This window comes from Pinus tabuliformis, chromosome 8 (assembly GCF_031772625.1).
Source record: "Pinus tabuliformis cultivar Carrire ecotype Pingquan chromosome 8, CPIR1, whole genome shotgun sequence".
In the NCBI taxonomy this organism is placed as follows: domain Eukaryota; kingdom Viridiplantae; phylum Streptophyta; class Pinopsida; order Pinales; family Pinaceae; genus Pinus; species Pinus tabuliformis.
In genome coordinates this window covers 99,854,025-99,863,599 of record NC_142294.1, presented here as the reverse complement: position 1 = coordinate 99,863,599, position 9,575 = coordinate 99,854,025, and the positions used below count along the sequence as shown (strand labels likewise).

At 38.7% G+C, this 9,575-nt stretch overlaps 1 pseudogene; it reads left to right on the top strand.

Annotated features, from left to right (window-relative positions):
- The first annotated feature begins 22 nt into the window (after nucleotides 1-22).
- LOC149234316 (uncharacterized) lies at nucleotides 23-3,505 on the top strand (annotated as a pseudogene).
- Nucleotides 3,506-9,575: the final 6,070 nt, after the last annotated feature.

Genomic DNA, 9,575 nt, shown 5'->3' with positions numbered 1-9,575 from the left:
TAAAAGTCTGCCCTCATGAAGAATGTCAAAGCAGGCCCTGGTCACCTTGCCAGGATTCATTAGCTCCTATCCTTGTAAAAGCACAAACAGAAAGAACATCGATTTCACATCAACACCTGATTCTGTTTCAGATCAGCGCTATAGCATAAAAAGGTTGTTAAATTCATTGCTGGAGTTTCTTCCAGAACGCAGAGCAAACAGTTGAAACAAGTGTCAACTTTGGTTTTGATTAAGCACAATGTTGAAGCTGTGGATTGCATGAAACAAACAATAAGAAGGGTTTTGACTAAGCACAACGTTGAAGCTGTGGACTGCATGGTAGCTTGAGAAATATGGAATCTTCAAATTTTGATTCTATTTCTAATGACTCAAGCATCTTGCTAAAAAATACGCCATGTCCAACTCTGGAGTCTGTTCCCAGCGAGTCTAACACTCCACCTAATGATCCTTAGCTTAACTTATGAATAATAACAAATTCAACAATGGATTCTCTTTCTAATCGGCTCAAGCTTGAAATGAAGCCCAGCTTGGAGATGAGCGATAACTCAAGTTCAAAAATGAATTTTTGGATCGATCAAAGGATGAAGATATAAAAAAAAATTATTGTGACTTGAGCAAGGCGTCTAGCACGAAAGGGATTCTGTTTTGGGTTAGAAGGGTGACATCGTGGTTTTCAAAACTGAGAAGCAGAGCTGGAAACGTGTGCTACGCTTTGAAGCTGTGCGCTACGCACCGGGCAGTGCGCTACGCACTGGGTATCAGCGGCTAGTGTAAAAATACACAGGCACTACGCATCAGGCTGTGCGCTACGCACTGGGAGAGCGCACTACGCACTCAGTCCAGCACTCAAATTGTTTTTATTCATGCGCCCAGATCGTGTCTAATCGCCTCCAAGTCTGCAAATTCAGATCCTGATCGGCCTAAAAATGACAAGGCAACGATTCTTGGAGATACCATTCAGATGTTGAAGGAGATGACTGCTGAAGTAAAACGCTTGGAGAAAGATCAAACGTCTCTGACAGAAGAATCTTGTGATCTTGCACAGGAGAAGAATGAACTTAGAGAAGAGAAAGCTACATTGAAGGAAAAAATTGATCAGTTGCAAAGTCAATATGAACAACGTGTACGAGCAATGTTCTCATGGACAACTATGGATTCGACAATGATGATGGGGGCACCCCCTTTCCCATACTCTGTGCCAGTTCCCCATCCAGGATCAACTACAGTTCCTGATTCACACCCTGCCCCACTACAAGGTCATGCACAGGCTCCTCTCATGGCACCTCCTTTTGTTCATGTTCTCGTTCCTCCAGGAACTATTACCATGCACCCCTCTTTTCAGACATATCCATTCTTTGGAAATAGGAGCACTGATGGAAGTAATCCATATCTAGCATTTCCACCATATTCTTCTCCAATAAATTCACACACTCACGTTGAAAGACCATCAGCACAGTATCCTTCATCTGTACAACCTCTGCCTGGCTACCTTGTACAATTACAGCAACATCCAGGGAATTGACCTTAGAGCACAACTGGTACATCTCAATCTATTGGTGCAACAATATCAACTCAAACTTCTGGTGAAAATCTTGAATCTCAACAAGAAGGCAAGTCAACGGCAAGTGATATATCAAATGGTCATCGAATAAATAATAGGCCCAAGTCATCTTCAAATCATTCTGGTAGCAGAACTGACCACATGGATGCTAACCATATTGTTTTGCAACTAAAGACTCCGGGTTCAATGCCAGAAACCGCTCATCGTCAATCTAACCACTCCTATTATGCTTCCAAGGGCAGGAGCAGATGCAGAACTTACAGGAGGTGTGCATGGAGGAGAACAGAGAGCTTTCTTGTACAGTTTTTGACAGAGACTTTAATGAAAAATACAGCTCTGACCCCTGAGATTCTTGTGGTATGACATTTGACATATGTTTCTTCTCTGTCTCATATGTATCTTGTAATGTTTTTCATTTCATTCCTAACTCATTTCTGTTGAATAATTTTAAGTGAGAAAGGCAGAATTCAATTTATTTGCTCTGTCTTGAGGAAGTATTCATAGTTAATGTTTTCTTCTGTTTGACAAGGATCCATCTTCTATGCCCTTGTCGACTTCTCAGCAGTCTTGCCATTCCGTTTATCTCAATTTAATTGTTAAATTTCTTTCCTACCTTGCCTCAGGAGATAATCTGTGTTTTTGATTATATTTCTCTGTTCAAGCTGTTTCTTTGCCCCATGCAGCCCAGAAAACCCCATCATCCATTAAAACCCCTTTTCCTATCAATTTACTAGCCTAAAATCAGTATTCCTTATTGGTAATCTCAGCCCCTTTGAAGACGTTTCTGCCGAGATAGACCCGGAGAGAGCCCTCTCCTGTCCTTGTAGGGCTAGCTACGAGGCTGAGCGTGGTTTGATGTGGCCTCGAGTTTTGCCTTCCTCAGCCTGAGGCAAATTCGAACGCTAACAGGATCTTCGGGTTCCTCCTTCTGGATCTTCATGGTGGCAACGATGGCTTTGGGCTCCACATCAATAATTTGCTTCCCTTTGTCATTCCCCTTATCGGGTTCTGACTCAGATTCAAAACATGCATTTGATTCCAAAACCTTTAGCTTGGCCATCGGTGACTGCTTGGCCCGACACTCACTTGTGTTGTGAGTGGAGCCCTTATGGAACTCACACCACTTTCTCGTGTTCTTTTTTGGCTACGCGACGATGTTCTTTGCTTGCAGCTTTGGTGGGTTTTCTTGGGCCGCTCTGCCTTGGCTTTGTCCTTTGTTCTGCGGTTTGTGGGAACCTTTCCCTTGCTTCAGATTCACAGATCCAAAGTCTCGCTTCTTCTGTTTAAACTTTTGCTCGACCTTGACAGCATATCGGTATGTTGTTTCGAGTGAGGAGATGTTCAAGAATTCTATTTCTTCTTGGATGTACTTGTGCAGGCGACCGCGGTATTTGAGTACCAAATGCTGCTCCAAATCCTTGATACCCAAATTTGTGCGAAGGGTATGGAAAATATTGGTAAACTTCGGCACGTCTTGGTCCCTTCCTTGTCGCAGCGTGGTCCACTTTATGTATTGATCCTCATAGCTTCTGACAGGGTAGTACTGCTCTGTGATGGCATCCTGGAATGAATTCCAAGTGGGTGCGGCTGAAAATAGTCAGCCTGTACTTTCATCCTTCTGCTCGCAGTAGGTTTCCCACCAATCCTTGATGTGGGGGGTTGCTTTGAGAAGAGCGAAAATAATATTTTCCTAACTGGAAAAATCATGAATAGAAAAATAACCCTCTAGAAAATTTAACCATTTATTAACAACATCTGCGTCTATCTGACCCTTGAATATGGGGATTTCAAAATTAACTTGTACCTTAAACGGTGTGGCTTTTCTAGAGTAGCTGTTGGAAGCCGATGCGTCGCCCCTGGGTAGCCGCTGAAGGATCTGGGCAAAGCTCTCCATCACCGCGTTCCTTTGTTGCTCAAGGGCTTCTTCGAGCAAGATTTGGATAGGGTCTCTTGCCCCCTCATCTTTCTTTTCATCCACCATCGGAGGCCGTCGGAATTTGCGAGGTTAGTCTTGCAAAGGTTCGACCAGTTCAAGCCCTAACTCCCTATATCCCGACCTCATTGGGGACATGCAAAGAAAAACAAAGAAAAAAAGCAGACCGCTCTGATACCACTGATTCGGATTTAAATAGGCATGCAACAAATTACAGAGATAACCATAAACATAAATATGCAGTAGAAATAATACTTCATTTCATTAATGTGAAATACTGAAATATGCTTACAAACAAAAATGGAAATAAACCAACTAGGGCGATGGTAGCTTATCTCTGAGAAGAGATGTGGCGTTTACATGCCTCTGAACTCCGTTACAATGAGGCTCAATGGCATTTTTATTATTGAACAATAAGAGCCAACCCTAAACAACAAAAACCCTAACCCGAGGAGATGTAACACCAAGAGTTTATGGGCCCCGTTGGGGTGAGTTGGACAACCAACTACCCGAGGTCGCGACTTGGTCATATTATTTCCGTTTGATGTGCATGATAGCTCGTTGGAAAGATATTTCCGAGGAATATGACAAAAAAAACAATTTTAGACAAAAAATCACTGGTGGTAGATTTCCAAAAAAAAGTCGTTTAGGGCCTCAAAACGGCTCTCGAAGTTTAGGACCCAAAAACTGCTAAAAATAGTAAATTGTGCTACAATTAAGGAAACTGAAAAACTGAAAGAAGCAATGGTGGGGGTCCAAGTGGAATTGGTGGGTGGCCACTAATATCCACCTGGATCAATCAGATGCCAAAAATAGGTGGAGCTACAAAATATTTTCGTAGTGTTCTACAAAATATTCTCCTAGTGCCTACATACCGCACTACAAAATATTTTCGTAGCGCCTGTAGAATTTTGAAAAAACAGAAACTTTTTAAAACTACCACTTGGGTCATTTTAAATGCTTTAAAATTTTTTGGTGAAATTTAACCTATGATATGACTTGATGTGATGTTTTGAGGTGGTTTCAAAGCGCCAAAAGAGGTTTTAAGAGGCGAAGTATTAAAACTGGAACTGTCTGTACATGAACTTTTTCTAGCAAACGCCGGTGACTTGTTGGAAACACATAGTGTAATTGTTAGCATTTTTTTACAGTGTGTGGTAAAGTTTACAATTTTTCTCAGCTAAAGAATGGGAAAGTCAGACCATTAAATATGATATGAACTAGATGGATTATGGTTTGAGGTCTATGATGAAACTTCACATGTAGGATGGGGGTTGTTTTCCAGTAGTTTAATAGTTATAACTTGAGTGGATGTCATGATTTTATTCACTGTTTCGATGGTATCAAATCTTGGATAAGAGATGTGGAGTTTGCAGTTACTCAGGATTCAATAGAAGAAGCCACAAGGTTTCCTACCAAGGGTGAGAAGTGGTTCAAGAAACAAATGATTCAGAATGTGGATCTCACTTTCTTCTTAAAGGAAGAGTATCAAAACCCTAATTGGAGCATGGGAGTCCCTCAGAAGATGCTAAAGCCTGAATAGTCTATTGCCTTAAATATTGTGCAATCATTCTTTACATGTGAAGGCAAATATTCTAAAATCTATCTATACCATATGAGTTGTTTATGGGATTTAGCTCGGTTTGGGAACATGAGTCTGCCTTATTTCTTACATCAAATCATATTTAAAATGGCTACTAAGGCTAGAACCAAAGCAAAGTTATTACCTCATAATATATGCCATCATGGCTTCATTAAAATACTGTACATACATGAAATGAATAAGCAAATAGAGAAACTGAGAAGAAATTAATTGGTGAACCTTGTACCTAGAAGACAAAAAAAAGTTAGGGCTACAAGCAATGCTGAAACCCTAGTTCCAGAAGCAGAGGTAGGAGATCCTAGTCATCAAATCCATGTACAAGAACATGCAGAAAACCCTACGAATAAAGAAAAAACTAGGTTTTATAAGAGAAAAGGAAAAAAATAACAACAACAAATGCAAAAGGAGGAAGAGTTAGGGCATATAGCAACACAAAATAGAAAGGGAAAGTAGCCAAAAATGGAGGCAGAGGATACAAGCCGAGAAACATAGTGTAGGGTTTATTACTTGAGAAAGCCTCACACCAGAGCTCCCAATAAGTTGAGACTAGGCTTCAAAGCAAAATTTAACCCTAAACTAAAAGAGCCAATAGTCATTGATGAAGAGTAAGATACATAATCTTCCAAAGGTAAGAAAAGAGCCAAAAAAGGGGAGGAAAATGGAATCTGGAGAAGCAAAGGAACAAGAAACCCTAATAGTCAGCAAAGAGATACACAAAAGAGGTAAAAGGGTTACAAGATCAAGAGAAAACCAAGACAAGTTGAGTATGCTTGCTCAAGTTTTTGAAGCCATGAAAGAATAAACAAATCTCTTTTTTTTGTGAAGTAGTGCCTTGAGTGAAGAGTAGGGGAAATTATTTTCATTGTAAAAAACCCTAATTTTGACTAATATATCTCATGAAACTTCACTAAAGATTTTTGATAGTCTATTCATCATATTCTAAGGCCTAATGATGATATTATACAATATTTTGTGGATTTAATGCACACATATGATGGTTTTGGTCACATGTTCAATGAAAAGGAGATGCCTTAAGACAAGGGAGACATGTGTAAATTTAGTTGCATGACCTGAGGAGATTTTTTGTAGGTTCAATGTATCTCATGGATAGCTACAAGAAGGATCTACACATGGCCTAGATGGTGAATGACCCTAAAAAGTAGTAAACAATTCCAGATCCTGAAGTCTAGCATGTGACTCATCAATCTATTCCAGAGAATCAACAAAGGTACCATAATAGTTTGCATAGATATTTTTTTCTTGTTTAGATGGCAAGATAAGGCTCGAATAGCTAGAATAGATAGGATAGTAGGATTTATTACATTTTTTAAATTCAATTATGAGGTTTTGTACTTTTTGATAGTTAAATTTCTAGAATTGGTGGATCTTGAAAATTTCATGGACTTTTTCTATATAGTATATCAAAAAGAAGGAAAAAAGGTTGGACTCTGAAACAAAGTAGTCTCTTTTTGCTGTGTGTGATCAAATTGTTTATATATTCATGTGCCAAGAAGACTAGGATATTATGTTCAATGATACAGAGATTCTTGTGGTGGTATACTCAATCAATTTTCTTTTGTGATAGATTTCTTTCTATGTGTTTCCATTTATTTGTTATCTTCTTATGTTTAAATGAGAATATGTGACATAAGTCATTAATTTAATGCTCTAGTTCATATGGTTTAGACATCTGCACTCTTTCTCCTAAAATTTGAGGATTCATGTTTCATGCCATGTTATAGTGGATTGTTATCTCCTACTACCATTTAGATGATATTTGATATGTCTACAGTTTTCCATCTACCATGCCTATTTCCATCTTGATTTATACAATCAATATCTTGGTAACTGCATCTAAAATCCTAATTTGTTGACCCCATTTCCCAATGGATTAATTGCTTTATGTCAATAAAGCCCTATTTCAGCACAAACCTACTGAAGATCTAGCCATTGTTTGAAGACACAACCAGTTTCTAAGCTTAGTGATTAGGTTGTCAGAGAGAGCCCTCTTTGGATTGAAGGAGTTGGCCTTCAATCTGCAAGATTGGTTTGAAAAGTTTATCTTAGGGATTTTTTTGTAACAAACAAGAAAACTTGTTGAGAGATAACATGCCCCTAAAAGAAGTTCGAGAAATATGGCCTATTAAGAATTCTCTCATGACCCAAGGAAGAACTTCGTTGACAGATATCTCCTAATGAGATACAAATGGACACTATATTGGATGCAATTTGGACATAATCCCAAACATACTTACTCACTGTGTGAATATCCTTTACGACCATTTGATTGGTTCCTCCCCTTGGAAGAAACAAGTGGAGAATTAGATGGGTTAGAAAAAGTCTCAATATGTTGTGAAAGGTGGTTATGAAGCTTTATTGTATGCTGGTTTTCTTCCTCCTAAATATTCAATTTGGAAAACAAATTGGTGCAATAATGTGAATCCAAAAATCAATGCATTTTGTTGGACATTAGCCCACAAGAAACCTCTCACTGCTGAAAACCTCCTAAAGCATGGTATCCAATGACCCTCTCGATTTCCCTTATGTAAGCACCATGAAGAAACACTGGATCATCTCTTTTTACCCTTCTCCTTCACTAAAATTGTTTGACTAGAAGCTCTATCTTCTATGTATAATTGTATTAGATGACCCCCTAATATCCCAAGCCTTCTCTCTTCTTGGTCCAAATTATACAATGGAAATTTTTATGATAAACCCCACTTCAAATGGTTATGGGAATCCTTTCTCAAATTTATGTGTTGGAAACTTTGGTTGGCAAGGAATAATGCCACTTTTAAAAATCATCTCCCTAGACCTCAATCAATATTTATGAAAGCGTTCCTTTTGTGTGCTAAATTTGGAAGCTTCAACTCAAATGAAACTGACTAGAAACTGGTTCAAAGAGAACATGAGTGGTTGGAAAAGCTGGAAGGATTTTCCCGTAAAAGGGTGCCCACATTGTGTAAAACCAATCGTACCGATCATAGTTGGCTCCTTAGATTTCCTAATCAAGATCTTGGAAATTGGAAGAAGAAAAGAGCAAGTTGGCTCCATTTTGATGGTGCTTCAAAGAAAAACCCAAGGGTGGCAGGAGGGGAGGGGGATTTTTACAACCTTGATGGAAAATTGAACACAAGGTATGCCTGGGCTTTGGGGTCCATGAAAAACAACCGAGCTGAATTGCATGACCTCCTATAGGGCCTCATCATTGCAAAATACTCGTGAGTATCCAATATAGTCATCCTTGTAGACTCCCTTCTAGCTATTGACTATCTATACAAAGGCATATTGCCTAGAAAAATATGTCTAGAAATTATAATGAGAATAATTATATCATTGTATGAAGCATTCCCCCAAAAATCATGCTTCCACATCTTTCGGAAGCAAAATAGTGAGGAAAATAAATGTGTTAAAAGAGCTTGTCAACTCCAAGTCATGGAACTCGAAATAAATGGAACCCTTGGATGGTGCAATCTACCATAGCTTAAAATATCAACTCATGGTTCTCAAATTCAATTTGATTTAGTCCCCTTAGAATAGTCTTGACATAAGGCAAAATCATCCAACTTTAAGTAAAATCAATAACATACAAACCACACAAGTGGATGGGATCATGCAAAGGCTCATTGCTCCTCATGACGTCAGTCACACCATCCCAAACTGCATTCACATAGTCCAAAATTTGCCTATTCTATACCAAGCTCCATCCTCCCCTCCTCGCATGATAAAATATCACTACAACAAATCCCCATGATTAAATTCCTCTTTAGCTCCCTTTTTTTCTTCCACTAACTTTCTTAGTGTATTTTTCTCCACCCTTTTGAAAAAATCAGGGTTATTTATTGGGATGGCGCTAATTTTGGTTTTTTTTTTTCACTGATCACTTAAAGTTGGCGTTAAATTTGAAAAAAAATAGAATTGAATTTAGCGCCAACTATTACGCCCATTTTAACCTTTTCCTTAGCTCCTGATGTAGTTTCATGTATACCCTTCTGTGTGACATCCTATTTTTCTCTTGGCTATGGCATTATTTTTAGCGTCCATTTTAGCTTCCTTTGTAGCTTCATTTTTAGCTTCCTCTGTAATGTCCTATTTTGCTCCTCATTATGGCATTGGATATGACTTTTTCTGTTACACATGTTGAGGACGGTTTTTGTAATTATATTAGGGGGGAGGAGTGTATGATATGTAGCGTACGATACACTATGACTGTATCCAAATTCAGTAATTACCATCAGGCAGATGCACAATACATTTATCCTAAATTAGTAATTACCCATTGACACCATTACTCTTGCTGTTATTTCGCAATATTTCCCAATACCATACCTTTCTGTTGACTAGCTTGTGTGTTGTGTAGTGTACCAGCACTTGCTAGGAAGGAAGGACCCTCCTTCTTTGCAAGGATCACTGGTTAGGAAGATATTGTATCTATTTGATTTATTTCCTCAGTTATAATTCTTGTGTGACTGTTGTTA